The sequence below is a fragment of the Apium graveolens genome, chromosome 10 (genome assembly GCF_009905375.1).
Source record: "Apium graveolens cultivar Ventura chromosome 10, ASM990537v1, whole genome shotgun sequence".
NCBI lineage: Eukaryota > Viridiplantae > Streptophyta > Magnoliopsida > Apiales > Apiaceae > Apium > Apium graveolens.
The window spans coordinates 12,724,481-12,746,624 of record NC_133656.1 but is presented as its reverse complement, the minus strand read 5'-3'; the positions used below and the strand labels follow the sequence as shown (position 1 = coordinate 12,746,624).

Genomic DNA, 22,144 nt, shown 5'->3' with positions numbered 1-22,144 from the left:
CAAAACCTAACAGAGAGTTCTCGGGTCCTGATGTTAAGAACAAAACAGTCTAAAGTAAATCGGACATTACGACGGCTATGTTTACGCGATTACCAATTTTTATTCTACTCCAACCCAACCACCAATCAACCACAATTCATTCATACAACCAAAATCCATCCATACCATACTACAACAGCCCCAACACCTCAAGTTCTCCAATTTATATTATTCTCAAACATAAATTAAATCTATACTTAAGTTCATTAATCAATAATCCAAGAATTACAACTCCAACTCATTACAAAACCAACCACACTCTAAGTCTACAAGAATCATGCTTCTCATGAACCATAACAACAAAACTAAACCTAATACTCAAAGTAAAGTTAGGGTTTGGAGGGGTTATACCTTCCTTGGAGAGTGGAGAATCAAGTAATTAGCTTGGAATCACCCTTAAAAGTCCTTATCCAAGCTTAATCTAAACAAAAACTCAAGAACAAAAATTTAAGTTCTTGAAAAACACTATTCACCTTCTTCTTCCATGATTTATTGGAAGAGATTGTGAAGGAAATTGAAGATTAGATTCATGGGATAGCTATATCTATGCATAAGGAACCTTGGATAATTACCTCATGATTTAACAATGCTTGGATCTTGGATTTTGATTTTTTTCTCCTTGAAAATGAAGAAAAGCCGAGAGCTTCTTGTTGGATAATGATGGTCAACTTTGTGTTTTGTGTTTTTGATTTGTTTTGCTTGGTTGACATCCTTTTGTTTGTTTAATTAACTTTTTACCATGTGTTTCCATTCCGAATACCACCATAACTTTACTACTCCCTTTTCAGCTGTTTCTATTTTCCAAAATTTGATCAATCATATAGAAGTAAAGGAATTTGTTGAGAGATCACTATGATCATGAACACTTGTTCTATTGCATAGTTAGTACAGAAGGTGGCCAGCCTTTAGTACTTGAAAAGCAATTTAACAACATGTGGTATCCTACTAGGCTTCTATCACACAGATAGATAGTCATTCGGCAATACCTCCCCTTCTGGAAGGGATATTCTTCTCAGCTTACATGAAATGAAAAGAAGAGAAAAGAACGAACTGAAGAGAATTGTATATACGTAAAAAAAAATTATTGCCATAAAATATCTGGCTTTGAATCTACCTCTGAACTATAGAGGTTTGTCATAGGAGAACAAAACATGTATGTATTTATATCAACAGCAAGTATTATAGCATCGTATTTCACATGCCTAAATATTTTTGCTATTCCGTCCATCATTCTATGGACCCATGTTCTTCCTCGAGCTTATACACAATCACCTTTGAAACTCCCTCGATATCAAAAATCGAATCTGGGATCTCATTCTAGACATCATCGTTACTAGAATTCTATGCTTGCACCGCAACCTTCCTCATATAGTAATACGACTCTCTTTTTATAAGAGGGAATAAATATTCAATAGGTAGATACTCTACTTAATTAGTCTATCAATGATAACTTATACACTACCACGACCCGATTAGTGGTACTCAATCTCAACATCCATTCCAATACAACTCTCACGGTTGTAATCAGCTCATTACTTGCAGAATCATTGCTGCATTACTATGGTCCACCACTGACCTACTGTCGTCATTCACTTTCCATGAAATCTTAATATCTAACCATACGGAGTCCATACATGTCGTATAGAATCCTTCTAAGGAGTTAACATAATCACCATTCATAATTCATGAAGAACAATCCAAAATCTGACGTACTTTCATGACATGAAGCAGATAAAATTGCAGAAGAGTTTCAATCAAAGCAATGATAGCATGTTAATACCATTCTTAATCATATGCCTTAAATAGAAGACTTAACTCAAAGGTTCGTCTAGTCCTTTTTGAAACATGGTCCTGGCTTATCTCAAGATAGTACCTTCTGAGATAGATAGCCCGCTCATGGCGATTACACGAATTAAACCTTTACTAACTACTATTACGGTTGGGTATTGCACAGTCATCAGAAGGAATGTCAATCTTCTAAACCATAATACAACATTCACAGCTTTAACCATCATCACTGTATTCCTTTGGCACAAGCGCCTATAATTATCCTCTTACCTTTAAGGTGTCGGCCACCTCTTTGGCCTTTCCTGATAGTAAAATTTCCTTACAGTCAATGTCATTTTAACCACCTCCAAATAAATTTTCTACCTCATTTCAATCACTGCTTATGTGAAGATGTTTTCCTTAAAATCTGATGAGTAAAAAAAAATATCACCATTTTTCCATAACTTATTGCCTCAGTCTTTAGAGGTTACTCACTGTCACGACTAACTCTCAATCATACTTAGAACATCTTTTATCTTAGGTCCTAATTGCCCTGAACCATTTCGACCTTTACTGGTTTGATCCATACTTTCTCGTGGTTTAACACGTGCCCCACTTGGCATCATTATAATTACGTCACATTTCCTTTATCAAAATTTCTTTTCTTGAGAACTTTGAATATTACCTTTCTCATTGTAAAACCTCGAAGGTTATCCTTAAATCCTTCATCATGTACACCCTAGGTACAGGGCATATCAAAATACCATTTACTAATACTAGAACCCTTGTCTATGTACTTCTGAAAAATTTCTTTACTGATCTTTAAAGGTTGTTGCTACCTTGATCCTTTCCAATTCATACTGTCAAAACTTATGTTGTCCCTATTAAGGGTGAAATGCCAACCTTTATGCATTCCCCTAGGATTCATCTCAAGTTATCGAAGTTATATCCGTAATCCCACCTTTAAAAAGGTACTTGCATCCTTCCATGGATAAATCAAGTCATATATCCTTGATAGATTATCTTATTCATCATTCCCACCTCGATAGTCTATACCTAATTTCATAATAGCATCCTTATTCAAATTGAGGTCAATCCATATGGCCTCCAAAAGATAAAAATGGTCATCCGCTTTTCGTTCCTGATTTGGTAATGATAACATGGATGTTCAGGAAGATATTGGTTGTGTTCAACGTGAACATCTTCTTAATAAATCCTCATTTTCTTTTGTTGTTTATCTCAACAGTCATATCAATGTTGGGATATCTTTCATACCTGGCGTCTCCCTTTCTGGGTATCATTCCACCGGTCTTACACTTCACATTCTTGAAGGTCACTTCCTTCATCCAATTTTCCTAATTTCTTAATTTCTTGTCTCCTCAGTCTATCCGCGTCTCATTATTTATCCTTCGAACTATCTCAAGGTTTCCTCGAATCCTCCCAACTCTATTGCCTTTATATTCCTTTCCACTTCAGTTTCTTTTTATTTTCCATTCTCTTATCATTATTTCAAGAACCCACTAATCATTGACTTCAAACATCACATCGTTCTGGGATTCTTGTCATCAGAACGAATTTTGACAACTTTTACAACTTGGCTTCATATTTCATCATACTTGTCCGCCTTTGTTCTGGCTCTTAAAGCTTTTACACTATCTCCATAACCTTGGGATTTACTTTCTCGAAAATATTTTGACTGAACTTTAATCAGTTTATCATAACCTCTTGCTCCGTGCCTTTCTTGGTCTTTCACCAGTGGGTGGTCTCTCTCTTAGGAGGGTAAGTGAGAAAAACAGTCTTTTGTGATTCGTCAATCATTTAGAATCTCAATTGATTCCTGCATTTCCTTTAGCTAGACTCTTGCCTCAGCTGGGTCAGCTATTTCCCTGGAACTCTGAGAGCTTAGCGACTTAAAGGTCCTGAAAGAATTTCACACCACATTGTTTCCTCAAGGTGGTGGTTAGGGGTAAAAGTATAAGTTTTGTTTTAGACAGGTCCATGGATTGCCCAATAAGAGTACCATCGTGGTTCTTCCTATCTTGCTCGACTTCTGTTTTCTCAGTCTAAATATTTCTTCCTACTCCCCATAATTGGGGTCATCTTTTAATTTAAAATCCTCATTTTCCACTTTATTATATTCTGGGTTCCTTATATCTTAATTGCGACCTCCCTGATTATCACATTCAAGGTTTGCCCCTAATTTTATTCCTCGTGGAGGCATGATGCTTGGAAAAATTTTGAGAATCTCTGCATATTTGTCTTACTTACTTTGCTTAATTTTTTCCCTCGTTCAGTCCTTGCATGATTGCAAATTATGAATTCTCAAGTTCTATAAACTTCATGACACTCTCTTAAGTGTTAACAGCGCAATTAACAATATGAACTTATCATAAACAACTGATCTGAACTGAAATTAACGAATATATATTTAACCATTTGTTCGAGGGTACAACAACTAAACACATTAAAAAGAATTACATCATTTGATCTGATCGCTTCTATCCCAAAAGTACTACCATAGATAATCATCTAGTCATCAAAACTAATCATTCATAACTTAGGCTAATCCTCCAAAAGCGGTGCTACATGAAACCCTTGTCTGATCGCTCTGGCTCTGCACACTACCATGGATCAAGAAATATGGGCACGCACGACATCCCTAACCTGCTCCATCACAGAGGTGATGAGGTCTAAGGTAGTGGCAAGTAGAGCTAGATCAATCTGACCCTCAAGATGGCCTCTAGCTGTAACACGGGTGGTAGCCTCAATCCTTTCCATGCTATACGCTAATCCTGCCAGAAGTACCCCACCCTCAATCCTCGGTGCAGTAAGTCGACCCAACAGATCACTCCTAACATTATGGGCCTCAGACAGGCCACCTAAAGTCATAAAATAATCGGCGATAAGAGAAGCCTGAGTGGTTGCATCTAGCAGTCCATGGGGTGCAGGTGGTGTAGACCTAGGAGATCCAAATGGATAACCTAGCACGGTATCAGGTGACAATGGTGCAAGAGATAAAGGTGGCATTTCCTCAGTAGGTGTTGGGCTCTGTACAGGGGAGGGAACAGGAATTGGTGGAACCTCATGGCTGTCTTCAGGAACCTCTGGAAGAGGGGCTGATACTGGTATAATTGATACTGTGGAAGGTCCCACCCCTTCTGCCCTCATTATCCTCGGTGCCCTTGGTAACTCTTCATCCTCTAGTGCCACCCTTGAGGCCATTCTAGCTCTGGTAGTCGCCCTGACTACGGTCATCAATTCCTCAGCGGTCCTCTCTTCATTCCCGTCAGGATCCTCCACGAGATCCTCCTCAGCAACAATCCCTTCTGGGATAACATCCTCAACCGCAACATTCTCAATATGAATCTCATCCGGTCCCTCGTTAGGGTACTCTATCGGATGTACAATTTGATCTCCAACATGTAATAAAACATCCTCATGCTAATGCTCCTGAACCTCAGGGTTCGGTGCCCCGCTGCCCTATACGAGAACAAACTATGTTACTATCACGATATTTATAAGGGTTCCCGTAAGGGTTTTAACTGTCAGTACTAAGGTAGCCCGACTATGAACTTGGCAAGAGTTCTTATTATCTTACTGAACTTATTATCTTAACGTCACATCATCTCTGAGGTTTATAACGCTTAGCTCTGAAACCATTTCTGTAACACCCCCAAATCCGGGGTCGGGGATTCTGGTTGTCACGAGTTCCATTTCCCTTATCAATACTTAATCTTAACAGTCAACCAACTACTGAGTACTGTGACCCCACAATATATACACACACACACACACCACAAGTTATAGTCTCAGAGATGAATGCCAAAAAATAACACAAGTCATTTTATTCCACAATTATAAACCGTTACACCTTAAAAGGGTTTCTGAATAATTTACATATTCCTTGCCTTTATTACAATTCATATATATACATAAGTCTGGTACATCAAAAGTTGAAAGCCTAGCCTATTGGTAGATCCTACCTCGGCTACAACGGCATCAACGCCTACAGGAAACTGCAGAACATTTTCTAACCGCTTGCGAATCGGGAGCTTGTTCATGTTCATCTTTTCTATCTGTTGTTGTGTGATGAAAGAAGAAAGCAAGGGTGAGCAACAAGCCAACCAAAATAATATGTATAATAATTAACAATATATGAGCATTTTTATAGTACTCATGAAAGTCTTGGTCAAGAAGAAATGAACCAAGTTTGATATCTTAACGCGACCAAGTCGCAACATATTCAGTATATATGTATATATATATATACTTTTCAAAATCTTGGAAGTCCTCTCCCATGCATAATATACACAGAGTTCCAATTTATAACTGTATAAAAATATCGTTGCAAGGTGATCTCATATATCTAACCTTGTCTCAATGTTTTTCTGAAAATCTTTGATATGCATAAGATAATCATTTACTAGATATAAGTTTAAAAGATGAAGTTACAAGAAACTCCAATATACTTATATCTTTTCCGAATACTACTTGAACTACCACCGTTCAAGGTATAATCCGTTTCAAAAGTTCATCACATAGATGAGACTTCAAGATAAGATTTGAATAGATTAAATCTTTGTAATATTATAGAATGAAATGAAGTTATGAGATACTTCATTAAGTCCCGATATATATATCCATATATATATCTCTTATACATTTCCTGAAAACCTCTGTCATGTAAAGTACGAACAGAGTTTGTAACATCCAATGAATTTTTTTAGAAAGGAAAAAAATTGTGGCATAAACCCGATATCTTGCTGATCAGGCAAAGATACCAATAAGTAACCTTTTCTACTGTAGATGGATGAATTCCTCGCCGGTCATCACCCTGGCCGCATTTGGACCTCGCGCTAGACCGTTACCCGGCCACTCACGCGTGGATGGACTGTCACCCAGCCTCTTACACCTTCATAGACCGTACCCAGGCCTGTCGCTTATGCTGACTTAATCAGATGGACTTACTTCCCGAACATTGGGCAAGTAATCAAATTGTTGTCTCAAAACAGCAACCACGTTGCGAATATAAAATACACCACATAGCCGGATCCCTCAGGTTTTGAGCGAGTATTTAAATCCCCTTCAAAAGGAGGATCTTAAATATAAAAATGAGTTTTGGGATCCGCCCTAACTTTTAAAAATCATTTTGAAGACTCGAAAACATTTTTAAGAATGTTTGGAGTAATGCTGATTTAATGAAATAAATCAGTCCCGATATATTAGAAAATATCTGAATATTATTATTTAAATAATATCCCCATAAGGATAATCCTTATAAAAATAATTGAAGTAAAAGTTTTAAAACTCATACTTGAAATGGATATTAAATAACCAAAGGTATACTTATACGAAAGTATGATCTTTGTTTGAATACTCGAAATAAGTTTGATTATCGAAACATTATTCTTTAATAAAATAAAGAAGATTATTTAGTAAATAATCGGAGTCATAAGTCCTCAAATGAATATTCAAATAATATTCATTATTTAAAATAAAGTTATCGAATAAACCTTATTCGATTAATAGTTTTGAAAACTATATCAATATATATATAAATATATATATATATATAATATACTCGGGAACATTGACTCCCGGTTTTAGAAAATGTTCACCTTTAGGTCCCCTATACTCAGGGTATACGCAACTACTGCTTATCTCTAACATAGGTATTATGCAACTAATAAGCATTTGAATCAACAGATATATATCAAGATTACGAAACAGACATGCATATATACCATAACACATGCTCCAATATATCGCAAGATTTGCTAATAACAATCATGCATTTATCACAAGATAATGCATATACATATATACATCACCACAAAAGTATAACGGGTAGAAAACTTGCCTGAGTGTCCCGGGGTAGACTTAAGCTTAGAGTGGGTCCGGTAACCTATGAACAACAACATAAGCCGGAATTAAACCACGGTCGCTTAAGAAACTAGACTTTAACCATTTAGAGCTCTAACGTTCGCTTTCGCGCTTAACGATTCACTTAAGTCGCTCGAGTACCCTCGACTCCACCATTTTTAAAAAATTAACGATTAAGAGTTTTAAGGCGATTCTTTTGCGAGTACCTTACCAACTGCCTAATACACTTAACATAATTGTTTCATACCCCAATTAGTCATTTAAAGTCCTTAACCAAGGTTTCAAAGTAAGGCGAGGGGTAATGGTTCATTCGCGAAATGTCGCTACTTAAAACGGTCGTTTCTCCTAAACCGTACATCAGATTCATACGAACCACATATCAAAATGAAGTTCGTAACATGAACTATCTAATCACTGCAATGGTCAAACCTAACAGTGAGTTCTCGGGTCCTGATATTAAGAACAAAACAGTCTAAAGTAAATCAGATATTACGACGGCTATGTTTACGCGATTACCAATTTTTATTCTACTCCAACCTCCAACCCAACCACCAATCAACCACAATTCATTCATACAACCAAAATCCATCCATACCATACTACAACAGCCCCAACACCTCAAGTTCTCTAATTTATATTATTCTCAAACATGAATTAAAACTATACTTAAGTTCATTAATCAATAATCCAAGAATTACAACTCCAACTCATTACAAAACCAACCACACTCTAAGTCTACAAGAATCATGCTTCTCATGAACCATAACAACAAAACTAAACCTAATACTCAAAGTAAAGTTAGGGTTTGGAGGGGTTATACCTTCCTTGGAGAGTGGAGAATCAAGTAATTAGCTTGGAATCACCCTTAAAAGTCCTTATCCAAGCTTAATATAAACAAAAACTCAAGAACAAAAATTTAAGTTCTTGAAAAACACTATTCACCTTCTTCTTCCATGATTTATTGGAAAAGATTGTGAAGGAACTTGAAGCTTAGATTTATGGGATAGCTATATCTATCCTTCCCGTAGACTTCCTTCTGTTGAATCTGCTCCAACTCATAGGTTTTTAACACTCCATAGAGCCTGTCCAAAGAAATCTCACTCAGATCTCTAGCTTCTCTAATGGCACTGATTCTATATGCAAGATGAGTTGGCAGTGTTAAAAGGAACTTTTTGTTGACCTCCCTGATTGAATAAAATTTTCCATTGATGTTCAGGTTGTTGATCAACGCATTGTACCTCTCAAACACTTCAGTAATTCCTTCTCCTGGATTTGATTTGAAATGTTCATACTCAGAGGTTAGGATCTCCAACTTGTTCTCCCTAACTTCCTCTTTGCCTTCATTGATCACCTCAATAGTTTCACACATGTGTTTGGAATTTTTACAGTTCATCACATGTCTGTTCATCAAGGGATCAAGGGAATCAATTAAAATTAATTGAAGGCTGGCATCCAAGGAGGCTTCTTCCTTTTTATCAGGAGTAAAATCTTCAGGATCTTTAGGATAGGTTCTGGCTTTGGTGATCACAACATCATCTACTATCACCTCTGGTTCAATAACCATCAGAGTTTTTAGACCCTTCTTTAACAAGTTCAGATATTTGGGATTTGCAACTTGTAAAAATAATAGCATCTTCTTCTTCCACATGATATAATTTTCCTTATCAAATAGTGGAATTTTAACGGTTCCAACTTTTTGTGAAGTCATTATGAATTTTTGAATAAATAAAAATTCAAGGAGTTGAAAAATCACAAAAGTCTAGGATCTTGATTTGTTCGTTAATCAGAAGTCTCTGATACCAATTGTTAGGTCCCAATGTGTTTGTAGAAGGGGGGGTTGAATACAAACAGTACCGAATAATCGAATTAAATGCGGAATAAAAATATGAAACAAAATTCAAGTTAAATAAGAATATTATTAAACTTGAAAGGTGTTACAACAACTGTATCGATTACAAGGAATTAATCTCAAATTAATTATCACAAATCTAGAATAAATTCAACATGGACTTTTTCTATTTTTGTAATAAAAAGATTCAAATGCTAAACGCAATTTGATATTAAGTTCTAGGGATTTAGATCCGCTAGATTGTTACACAAGAACAAGATAAATATTTCTAGTGGTTTGGATTTAACTTTACAAACTAGAAATTTAATCTTGAAGTAGCAGAGAAGATGAAATATTGTGTCTGCTTCTTTTTCTTTTTGTTCTCGAGTTCTGTGTGTTGATGATTAAAATGAATGTTCAGCTTCTGCTTCTTTTATCAACCAACCGAATGAAAATGAACTGGCATGACAATCTCTTTGGCTCAGCAAGACTTTCTATAGGACTATCAAATTCCAGTAGAACTTTCGGTAGGACTATCTTTTAGAACTAGCAAGACAATCAGAATGAACTAGCAAGACTTTCGGTAGGACTATCAAATTGTCATACCGATTGTCATATTAGTTCAAATAGTTTGTCTTGCTGAAATTAAATAGATTTAAATCCTAATAATAATTCTGATAAGACAATCCTTTTGAATTAGCATGACTTTCGGTATGACTATTGATTGTCATACTGATTGTCATACTAATACAATCAGTTGTCTTTGTTGAATTTATAACAGATTTTAAATCAATTAAAATTCTGAAAATTCTTAATTTTAATTCAGAATTAATTAATCAATTAATTTAATTAATCAAATAAATTAATCTTTGCAGATATAATTTATTTTCTTAATTAAATTATATGACTTAATTAATTAATAGAGAATTAATACTAATCTTGAGCAGCATCCATTCTTCTGCAAATCTTCTGAAAATCACTGAAAATTATGAATCAATTCCACCACTTCAACGTTGACACTCGATGTACTGTCTGGTTCATGAGTGACTAACTTCCGTGACGTTTCTTCATGTCTTGACTTTGATACTCTGATTTTCTTCAGATTAAATCCTTGTAATTAATGATACTCTGACGAGATCTCTGTCACTTGATTAAATCCACAACCTTGATTTATATCACTGAGGCTTGATCAATTTCTTGAACTTCTTCCAGTGAATTAATTCCTCAAGTCTGTAGACGAACCTTGTTTCTGAATCCTTTGACAGATATTACTTTGCGAGATCTCTTTGACGGTAGATCCACTATTTACTTATTATATTCTTATTTGAGTTGAGTTAAATCCTCGAATATACAAATAGGCTATGACATATGCCTTACAATCTCCCCCTATTTGTTCGTTAGACAATAACACACAAATACCTAGAGGATAACTCAACTAACAAATAAGAAAAAGATATAAACTGAAATGCAAAGTAAATAGCAGAAAAGTTTCTGGAATAAATATAACATTTTCCAGATTCCAAATAAGATGTTCCTCTAGACTGAACATATCTTCAAGTAGTTCCATTTTCTTCTGTACAACCACATTTCCTGTTGAGAAGCTCATATCTCTCTTGTTTCTCCCCCTATGAGAATCAACTGATTAAAGAAGATCACCTTTGTTTACCACCTCTCCCGTACAATAGGATCCGCTAGATAAAAACCAATGGTACTCCTCATTTAGAAAACAGCTTCTTCCCTTATCACTAGGAAATTACCTTGTGTTTTAGCACCTCTCCCGTACAATAGGATACACAGTTACAAACAACAATGGTGTGGTGTAGTGTACATGTTCTTTACCTTTTTCTTACTCCCTGCAATTTCTCCCCCTTAGTTGAGGAATCCTCCAAACTATTGCTTAAGCTTTTATCTCCCCCTTAGTGAAGGAATGTATGCCGTCGTCTGAAGGAGTTCTCATATTCCACTTGGTTGGAAAATAAATAACAAGTAGTTTCTCTTTCATCCTCACTGTGAGTGTGTGATTCTGTTTAGTGTACTTCACATGTGTTTCACTCTTTCTCCACTCGTGTTTACACTCTTTCTCACAAGTGTATCACTCCTCTCATAGCTCCAACATTCAGCTATGCCTGCAAAGAAAATCACCTTAGCCATCCTTAAGGAGGTCACAGGTGGTGTAATGGGAGTTCGCAAATCCCCATCCTTGTTAAACTCGTCAGATGAATCTGAGTCATAATCTACAAGTTGCTAGTTTCCCTTTTAGGGTTCCAGATTTGAATTCTGGTAAGGTAAACAATGATCCAACGAATTTAGCATAAAGATCAAAGTTCCCTTCTAATGTCTGTGAAGACATTTCCTTGTGACTCATCAGGTAATATCTGAATCATTGTCAACAAGTTGCCGATCTGCACTTATGTCAGATCCACTATCCGCAGATGCATCCAGGGGATTTAAGCCTGGGGAGGTAGACACTGACCACTGACATATGGCTTTTGGATCAGTATCCTCTCCTAACACCTGTAAAGGGAATTGGTCCATTAACGAACCTTAAATAATCGAATTTGACCTTAAAATGGTCGAAACTCTTGTTTCCGTCAACTCATCCTTTGTGTGTGTAACCTTTCCTCGTGCATCAAGAATTGTTTATATTTGAAGTGGTGACACTACATCGGATACCTTGGCCGACAGGTAAATTTCAATAGACACACCCTGTTGAGAGAATGAATCTAGTAACTGTTTTTGTGCCTTTTCAGCCATTACATCTTTTTGAGAAGATGTATGGGGGCTAGCAGTTGTCTCGGTTTAAATACTACTCATCTATGTAGGAGACAGAGCTACTAGGTTGACTTCAGAACCTTCCTTATGTGGTGCACTAAGGCACTATCTCCCTCACGCTCACTCATACTTCATTTTAGTGGTAAGAGAGTGTTGGTTGGTTCTGTTTTTGTGTTTGTCTTTACAGTCTGGGATAGATGTGTGTTTTCAACCTCATGACTGTCAATGAAAGAAAGTCATTGGAGACTGAACCTGTATCATAAAACATATGGTAATAGAGAGAAAATGATTTACAATAGTGATTTCAAAAGATTTTACATGAAATAAGAAATCACTAATGTAGAAAGAAGTTTGAGTTCAATGATAGCATTATCAATATACCACTGCACATTTAAAACAATATGATTGTGCCTAGTGATAAGAGAGTTATAAATATGACGACTCTACTAGTTCATATAAAATTATAACTTCAGATAGAGTGCCATACCATGTCCTTGACGATTGCTTCAGTAGTACACTAGTTCATACAAACCTGAAGGGAGACTGTGAAGAAGAGATTGCATAGTCCAATAGATCTGCAACTGCAAAGTCCATGAACTGAGGTGCATTGACTTCCTCTTTTGACTCACCAACCAGGAGTACACTTGTACACATCTTACTAGAGTCCAATTCCAAGTGTAATGTGCATCAGGTGCCTGATATGTCGTAATATTCTCAAGTCTCATCATTGGTGCTATATGTTAGATACTGCTTCCTGATAATAACCTAGCACAATATACAAAATTTCACTTATAACATATCCAGCTTGCAAACAGCCATATCCCTCAGATAAACCTTTGCTGTTATCTCCAAAGGTAACCATGGGGCCAGCTTTCTCAACCATATTTGATAGCAGGGCTCTATCTCCGATCATATGTCTTGATGATCCACTGTCAAGAATCCACACTATCGGTTACACCTGTTTAATGCCCTGCACTACAAATGGATTAGACCTTCTTCGGAACCCAAACTTGGTTGGGCTCGGCATACTTGTAGAATTGTCCTTTGTCAGGCAAAACAACATTTTTAATTTTAATGGTCTCAACTTTCTCACTGACTGAACATTTGACCTTATAAATAGCCTTAACAAATTTCTGTTTAGGCTTAGACACAACTGTCTCCTTTCTAGCCTTAGAAGGACTAGCAGTCTTAGACCTATCATGCTTCTTGTTATTCACATGCTGACGAGGAGTAGTCTTAACATTAGAAACATGCTTACCATTAAAATAAGCATACATCATATTAAAAGCACAAGACATACAATTAGAAACACCACATGCTTTATGAGAGTGATTAACAGCAGGCAATTTATGCATGGTAGTCATGGCATTTTTGTTTTCCAACTCATGTGTGTCTGAGTTAGTCTCAGTTTCTTTCACAACTTTGACTGGAACTTTCAACACACTCAACTTGGAAACAACCTTCTCATTAGCAAGATCTTCAGCACCCATTTCTTCTTGAATAACAGAAGAGGTCGCATCAAATGGTTCAGCAATTGATGGTTTATAGAGGGGTTCATCAACACCCTTAAGCACATGTGGTACTTCCCTCCCTTTAGCACAGACATGAGGAGGGGAGTTTATGCCTAATTCTCCAATAGCAACATTGTAATCATAACCTATTCCAGATGTTTGATTAACAACTTGCTTACTGTAGAACTCTTTAGCCTTCGAACAAGAATTAAAGTAGGCTCTAACCTTAGTCTCAAGACCGGTGATCTTTTCTTTGAGAATAGTTTCGAGTTTTCTATAACAGTCAACTCTATTCTCTAGAAAAGATACTTGTTCTTTTAATTTGTCTTGATTAATGTGCACAAGTCTTAATTCATTGACCTCTTTCTCAAGGTCTGTGATCTATAAACTTAACAGTTCATTATCACGACGTGCATAATCTAAGTTACCTCTTAGATGATAAACCATTTCAGCATCAGAAAGTTTTACCTCTATTCTTGACGATGAAGCTTTTCCATCAATAGCCATAAGAGCAAGATTTCCTTCTTCTTCATCTTCACTGTCAGTATCATCCCAGCTTCTTCCCTTTGCCAGATAAGCCCTTTCAGAGTTCTTTCTTACTTCCTTTGGCTTCCTACATTCTGTGGCAAAGTGTCCCAACTCATTACAGTTATAGCATCCAATGGTGCTCCGATCAACCATCCATGTTTTGTATCCACCACTGCTGGTGTTAGAGGATGAAGATCCACCTTTCTGGAATTTGTTGTAGTTGGACTTGTACTTAAGCTTGAGATTCCTCTTGAATCTGACATGGGAGAATCTCTTGACAATTTGGGCCATTGACTCGTCTTCCAATTGCTCCAGCTCTTCCAAGGAATAAAAATCATCACTTGATTGATTTGTAGTAGGAGGATCAAATTCTGCTACTAACATATTTTCCTCAGCTTTGGAACACTATACCATTCTCTCCAATTATTGAGATTGCTATTGTTGTTGACCTTCAGCTACAAGTGCAGTAGATGTGCTGACCATTCTATCCTTCCCGTAGACTTCCTTCTGTTGAATCTGCTCCAACTCATAGGTTTTTAATACTCCATAGAGCCTGTCCAAAAAAATCTCACTCAGATCTCTAGCTTCTCTAATGGCACTGATTCTATGTTCAAGATGAGTTGGCAGTGTTAAAAGGAACTTTTTGTTGACCTCCCTGATTGAATAAAATTTTCCATTGATATTCAGGTTGTTGATCAACGCATTGTACCTCTTAAACACTTCAGTAATTCCTTCTCCTGGATTTGGTTTGAAATGTTCATACTCAGAGGTTAGGATCTCCAACTTGTTCTCCCTAACTTCCTCTGTGCCTTCATTGATCACCTCAATAGTTTCCCACATGTGTTTGGAATTTTTACAGTTCATCACATTTTGTTCATCAAGGGATCAAGGGAATCAATTAAAATTAATTGAAGGCTGGCATCCAAGGAGGCTTCTTCCTTTTCATCAGGAGTAAAATCTTCAGGATCTTTAGGATAGGTTCTGGCTTTGGTGATCACAACATCATCTACTATCACCTCTGGTTCAATAACCATCGGAGTTTTTAGACCCTTCTTTAACAAGTTCAGATATTTGGGATTTGCAACTTGTAAAAATAATAGCATCTTCTTCTTCCACATGATATAATTTTCTTTATCAAATAGTGGAATTTTAACGGTTCCAACTTTTTGTGAAGTCATTATGAATTTTTGAATAAATAAAAATTCAAGGAGTTGAAAAATCACAAAAGTCTAGGATCTTGATTTGTTCGTTAATCAAAAGGCTTTGATACCAATTGTTAGGTCCCAATGTGTTTGTAGAAGGGGGGTTGAATACAAACAGTACCGAATAATCGAATTAAATGCGGAATAAAAATGTGAAACAAAATTCAAGTTAAATAAGAATATTATTAAACTTGAAAGGTGTTACAACAACTGTATCGATTACAAGGAATTAATCTCAAATTAATTATCACAAATCTAGAATAAATTCGACATGAACTTTTTCTATTTTTGTAATAAAAAGATTCAAATGCTAAACGCAATTTGAGATTAAGTTCTAGGGATTTAGATCCGCTAGATTGTTACACAAGAACAAGATAAATATTTCTAGTGGTTTGGATATAACTTTACAAACTAGAAATTTAATCTTGAAGCAGCAGAGAAGATGAAATATTGTGTCTGCTTCTTTTTCTTTTTGTTCTCGAGTTCTGTGTGTTGATGATTAAAATGAATGTTCAGCTTCTGCTTCTTTTATCAACCAACCGAATGAAAATGAACTGGCATGATAATCTCTTTGGCTCAACAAGACTTTCGGTAGGACTATCAAATTCCAGTTGAACTTTCGGTAGGACTATCTTTTAGAACTAGCAAGACAATCAGAATGAACTAGCAAGACTTTCGGTAGGACTATCAAATTGTCATATCGATTGTCATATTAATTCAAACAGTTTGTCTTGCTGAAATTAAATAGATTTAAATCCTAATAATAATTCTGATAAGACAATCCTTTTGAATTAGCATGACTTTCGGTATGACTATTGATTGTCATACCGATTGTCATACTAATACAATCAGTTGTCTTTGTTGAATTTATAACAGATTTTAAATCAATTAAAATTCTGAAAATTCTTAATATTAATTCAGAATTAATTAATCAATTAATTTAATTAATCAAATAAGTTAATCTTTGCAGATATAATTTATTTTCTTAATTAAATTATATGACTTAATTAATTAATAGAGAATTAATACTAATCTTGAGCAGCATCCATTCTTCTGTAAATCTTCTGAAAATCACTGAAAATTATGAATCAATTCCACCACTTCAACGTTGACACTCGATGTACTGTCTAGTTCATGATTGACTAACTTCCGTGACGTTTCTTCATGTCTTGACTTTGATACTCTGATTTTCTTTAGATTAAATCCTTGTAATTAATGATACTCTGACGAGATCTCTGTCACTTGATTAAATCCACAACCTTGATTTATATCACTGAGGCTTGATCAATTTCTTGAACTTCTTCCAGTGAATTAATTCCTCAAGTCTGTAGACGAACCTTGTTTCTAAATCCTTTGACAGATATTACTTTGCGAGATCTCTTTGACGGTAGATCCACTATTTACTTATTACATTCTTATTTGAGTTGAGTTAAATCCTCGAATATACAAATAGGCTATGACATATGCCTTACAGGTTCCCTTAACCTTTCTCAATACATTAAATTCCTTTTTATGATCCTCTCTTATAATCCTTGAATTCAAATCGTTTTTATCCTGTTACCTTATACTCAATTCTTTCTGTATCTGGTGGATTTTCGGGAAAAATCAAAGTGTTCGAATTTGGATTCTGACGATCTTTACATACACTTATATCCCATATAAAGTACTAATGAGATCTCAGAATAACAATAGAAGAACCCCAACATAGTGTGGCATGAAAAGTTTTCTTATTCAGCATAATCAGCAAAATCACTATTCATAAGGGTTTCAAAAAAATTTCAAAAATTGGGGTTATTACAATAGTTTTTATAATCCTTCCGAGAACAAAGTGTTTGTTGCTCGGGCCGCTGTATTTCTTGAGGGAGAATTACTTTCTAAGAAAATCAGTGGGAGGATAATACATTTCGATGAAGATCGAGAACCACATGATAACATTAAACCAGAGTTGGAATAAGACCAGGATGTACATCAAAATGTTGAAATTAATCTTGTCCAAGAAACATAGGTTATTCGTAGATCCAGTAGGATTCACCATGAGCCCGGGAGAAATTATGATTTTTTTTTGACTCAAGATGGTGATGTGATGCTTATAGATAATGATAAGCCTCTCACCTACCAAGATGCTATGAACAGTTCAAACTCCGAGAGATGGCTAGAGGCCATGAAATCCGAGATGGAATCCATGTATCAAAATAAAGTATTGATTTTAGTTGATCCACTCGAAGGGGTAAAACTTATAGGGTGCGAGTGGGTTTTCAAGAAGAAAACTGACATGGATGGTAAAGTACAAACTTATAATACGCGACTAGTGGCAAAAAGGTTTCAAACAAATTCATGGTATAAACTATGATGAGACTTTTTCATCGGTTACTATGGTCAAGTCCATCAGGATTTTGTTAGAAATAGTAGCTTACTTTGACTATGAGATTTGGCAAATGGATATCAAAACTGCTTTCTTATATGGGAGCCTTGAAGAGGATGTATATATGATACAACCTGAGGGCTTTGTCGATCCAAAGTTTGCTAAGATAGTTTATAAGTTGCTTCTATCTATTTATAGATTGAAGTAAGCATCAAGGAGAATGAATATTCATTTTGATGTAATGGTCAAAGAGTTTGGCGTTATTCAAAATGGAGATGAACCATGTGTTTACAAGAAGGTTAGTGGGAGCCATGTGACATTCCTAGTATTACATGTAGATGACATATAACAAATAAGGAATGGCATACATTCTCTACAGGCTGTTAAGACTTGGTTGAGAAATAGTTTCTCGGTGAAAGACTTAGGCGATGCTACCTATATATTAGGGATCAAGATCTATAGAGATAGATTGAAAAGATTAATCGACCTAGTCGGAGTACATACATTGATAAAATATTGCATCATTTTAGGATGCAGGAGATAAAGAAAGGATATGTTTCGATGTCTCATGGTATAGTGATCTCAAGAGATAATTTCCCCTAAATCATTAGATGATAAGGGCCGTTTGAGAAACCTCCATATGCTTTAGCAATTGGATCTATAAAGTGTACAATGATATGTATTTATCCTGATATTTTGTATGCTTTGAGCATGACGAGAAGATACCAGTCTAATCCAGGTGAGGGTCACTGGATAATTTTCAAGAATATTCTTAAGTGCTTAAAGAGGACTAAAGATTTATTTTTGGTATATGGAGAAGATAGGGAACTGGTTGTAAAGGGTTACACTGATACTAGTTTCTGAACCTAATTTTTGGACAGACAAGGATCACTACACCATACAATGCCTACTGTGACACCAAAAAAATGTTGCATTAGGGGGTAAATATGTTGCTCTTGCCCCACTTTTAAGCTAAGGTAACATTTTCTTAAAGATAGGTTTTTCCATGTTGCCTTAGGGGTCTAAGGTAACATCTTTGGTTTCTAAGGCAACATCGTATTTTAACTTGTTTATATGTTTCCTTAGCTTGCTAATGCAATAGAAAGAGAGATCAGTTGTAACTTGTTTTTTATGTTACCTTAGAGTTCTAAAATGTTTTTAAAAAACTGGGACCCACATTGGGACCCACAGTTATTACGTGGAATATGGGTCCCTTTTTTTGTTATTGTAACATTTTATAAAGCTAATGTAACACTTTGCTAATAAAAAAATGAAATTTTTTGTTAATATATATGCAATCCTAAAAACAAATTCATTAACCCAACGATCCATCCAACAATACCATTTCATGAAACCGATATACAATTTAAATGTACTATATCTAATACATCACAAACTTCTTAATCTACTAAATACAAATATTACAAGTCTAATTTACGAGAATCGCAATTAACTTAACTAATCTGGCAGCTATCTTTAGAAACACGGAAAAGAGAGAGCACATGTATCAGATTCTTCAGTTGTGCTAACAAATCAGGCTTCCATTTAACCATTTAACCCATTTATGTGGAATCTTGTTGCCGCTCTTCCATGGCACCATTCTATAATAAAAGTCCACTAAACTACCGCTCTCTTGGAACTTTAATAGAAGTATCAAATAATGTATTATAAACTGATATAATAGAAAGAATCAACAATTCCTAACAGAGCTTTATTCTGATGACTTGAGCAATCCTTGGGATTTCGAACCGGCACAATCACAAATGTAGTACCAAATAATGAGCATTAAGCATGTTTTTCTGTAAGACATTGGTGTCTGAAAAAACCAAGTTGATCTATTTAGAAATGATTTCTTTATAGTCCAAATGCAAACTCATTGTTATGAATCTTAGTCGCAAACCCATGTAATCAGCTCAGTTTATAGAACTCCTAAATGGGCGACTGAAACAAAGCTGCAAACTGGGAAAACATGAGCTTGACCTCCAAAGCACTTGAGACATGTCATACAATAAAATTATCAAGACAGTGAATTATGGAGTGGAAAGCAGGTTATCAGAAAGATGAGGTTTCAAAACAAATGTTTCAGATGCATGTTATAAACAGATTATGCATAAACAGAATGCACCGACACACTATCAGTATCATGTTGTTTGGATCTTATCAGGTATCATGTTGTTATGAATTCAAAATTATTTTTCATACCCGTTATCCAGTAGCTTGCATAAAATTGAATACACAAATTCTCGTGGTAGACAATGTTACTCATGAGAGTGAAAATAAGCAGCTTATCACAGTCTTCAACTTTCACAGTCTTCACAAGATAATCATAAGAATTTCTATACTTAATCTTTCCTTCTTCACCTGCAGCCTGATTCATCATTCTTGTCAAATTTATATTCTCCAAAAGATGCTACAACAGCCCTGCATGAAAAATTTATTAAAAATTAGCAATTAAACCACCGGTAATCTAGAGGACCATTTAATAATAAATTCACACCACACTGAAACTGAAAAGTGCCACAAGAAAACTAGCTTATCCCCGAACCCCTAAAGGTAAAGTTACCTTTATATGTTACCGGACCTTGATAAAACACAGAAAAGATCCAACCAAAGACCCCCAAACTGCAAGAATTTCCAAGAATCTGCATCCATATGTAACCTACAAAACCATAAATAAAAAATTTATAATCAAACTACCAATAAATTTAACACATATACAATTTAACTTTCTCCACCTTCTCTATTCCCTCATCTAACTTTATCATTTTCCCATCAAAACTTTCGAGCTCATGTGACCCGATATCTGATTAAACTGCCTGGCAAGAACCAGGGGCAGACAACTTATTGTTTTGGTTTGGGCTAGTTCCATAGACATTCTGAACTTAAGAACGGAATTTCTAAAATTCTGATGAACCCATCTCAAATTTGAACTCAAGTTTAAAGCTTTTGAAAACAGAACTGCAGTTTGTAACAAATACAATGCACATATATCAACAAACATATATAAAACATATACAAACACAATTCTACACAAACATATATAAAACAAAACCAAATCAAACTAAACTAGACATAACCAAACTAAAGTAGACATATATACTGTATTCTGCTTCTTTAGAAGACAGGGCATTAGATAAAATGTACACAAAAATAAAAGCAAACATTATACTAATTCAAAATCTTATACACACATGACCACCTGATGTGCTTCTTCTCCATCCACCCCCACCCTCCACAAACTAGGGCAAAAATTATTACCAGCAACCACCAAAAATAAATAACACAACTGAAAACAAGCAAGGACAATACCCATAAATACATATGTATACCTTCAATATGTACATAGTTGTAATCACATATAATATTTAATCAACTAAGTTTTAAAATTACCTTCAAATTCATATAGAGCGGAGATGACTCGGAGATGCTCCATCAGAAAAATAAAATTAATCCTGACTTTACCACAAAACGGAAAGTTAATAAAAGTTTGCATACAAATTTTAACGAAAAACCAAAAATCTGAGTCGGCAAATCTTAAAAAACTTAACCCTGAAATTAAAAAAAAATAAAAAAAGTGGGTATTACCTAAAATTAAAGCCCTGAATGCAAAGTCCCGAGAGAATAAGCCCTAAAAATAAAGATAGAGATAGATTAATTGTCATTCAAACAAATATATCTAAGAAATTGAACTTAAATTAAAGTAACCTATAATATGAACAAGCCCTAATTAAAAAAATCAAAGTCTCAGCCGAATAACCAAATCATCGACCCTTCAAATTGAGCTACAATTGAAATCTAAATCATATTAAAATGTTGAGGGTAAGAGGGGAACTGCAAGAGAGAGATAGGAAATTAAAGTATTGAATGGATGAGAGAGTTTTAGTTGAGAGAGTTTTAGTTGTGTCTGAACATTTCAAAAGGTCTGAAAATTTGGGAGGCCATTTGCCCAAATTTTACCCGCTAAAGCCCAAATGTTGCCCCGCTCTGATTGTGCACTAATATACATATATTTAAGTTTTATTATTATAAATTTAACTTATTATTTTAAAAAAATATATTTACTTATATGTTTATTCTAAATTTTAAAATTCATATTTTTATTATTTTTTATTTTTAAAACTTGCATAGTTGTATATTAGCGCTCATATCAAAATGAGGGTAATTAATACGATTTTAACTTTTTATGCTTTTAAAGTCCTTATTTTATTTTTTTTAGTTTATTACTTAACAAATTCAACTTTTTAATATTTTA

At 35.1% G+C, this 22,144-nt stretch overlaps 1 long non-coding RNA gene across 1 annotated transcript; it reads right to left on the bottom strand.

Moving 5' to 3' along the window:
- Positions 1-20,485: 20,485 nt before the first annotated feature.
- LOC141690233 (uncharacterized) lies at positions 20,486-21,716 on the bottom strand. The gene is made up of 4 exons (XR_012562694.1): positions 21,598-21,716; positions 21,478-21,520; positions 21,283-21,348; positions 20,486-20,551 (listed from the first exon to the last, which is right to left on the bottom strand). It is a non-coding gene; the product is annotated as an uncharacterized LOC141690233 (long non-coding RNA).
- Positions 21,717-22,144: the final 428 nt, after the last annotated feature.